Source organism: Kryptolebias marmoratus, linkage group LG3, assembly GCF_001649575.2.
Source record: "Kryptolebias marmoratus isolate JLee-2015 linkage group LG3, ASM164957v2, whole genome shotgun sequence".
NCBI classification, from domain to species: Eukaryota; Metazoa; Chordata; class Actinopteri; order Cyprinodontiformes; family Rivulidae; genus Kryptolebias; species Kryptolebias marmoratus.
In genome coordinates, this window is record NC_051432.1 from 30105234 (window position 1) to 30105605 (window position 372).

At 68.0% G+C, this 372-nt stretch overlaps 1 protein-coding gene and 1 long non-coding RNA gene across 2 annotated transcripts in view; one reads left to right on the forward strand and one right to left on the reverse strand.

Moving 5' to 3' along the window:
• LOC108251143 (calpain-2 catalytic subunit) overlaps positions 1-372 on the forward strand; it is a 19360-nt gene that overhangs the window by 14214 nt on the left and 4774 nt on the right. The window lies entirely within an intron of this gene.
• The window catches only part of LOC119616872, a 6850-nt gene that overhangs the window by 3761 nt on the left and 2717 nt on the right, over positions 1-372 (reverse strand). Inside the window, exon 2 of the long non-coding RNA XR_005232927.1 lies at positions 254-348. This is a non-coding gene — a long non-coding RNA (uncharacterized LOC119616872). The remainder of the gene's footprint in view (positions 1-253; positions 349-372) is intronic.

Genomic DNA, 372 nt, shown 5'->3' on the forward strand with positions numbered 1-372 from the left:
GGCGACGCTCAGGGTTCACTGCGGGCGACGCTCAGGGTTCACTGCAGGCGACGCTGAGGGTTCACTGCGGGCGACGCTCAGGGTTCACCTGCGGGCAACGCTGAGGGTTCACCTGTGGGCGACGCTCAGGGTTCACTGCGGGCGACACTCAGGGTTCACTGCAGGCGACGCTGAGGGTTCACTGCGGGCGACGCTCAGGGTTCACCTGCGGGCAACGCTCAGGGTTCACCTGCGGGCGACGCTCAGGGTTCACCTGCGGGCGACGCTCAGGGTTCACTGCGGGCGACGCTGAGGGTTCACCTGCGGGCGACGCTGAGGGTTCACCTGCAGGCGACGCTCAGGGTTCACCTGCAGGCGACGCTCAGGGTTCAC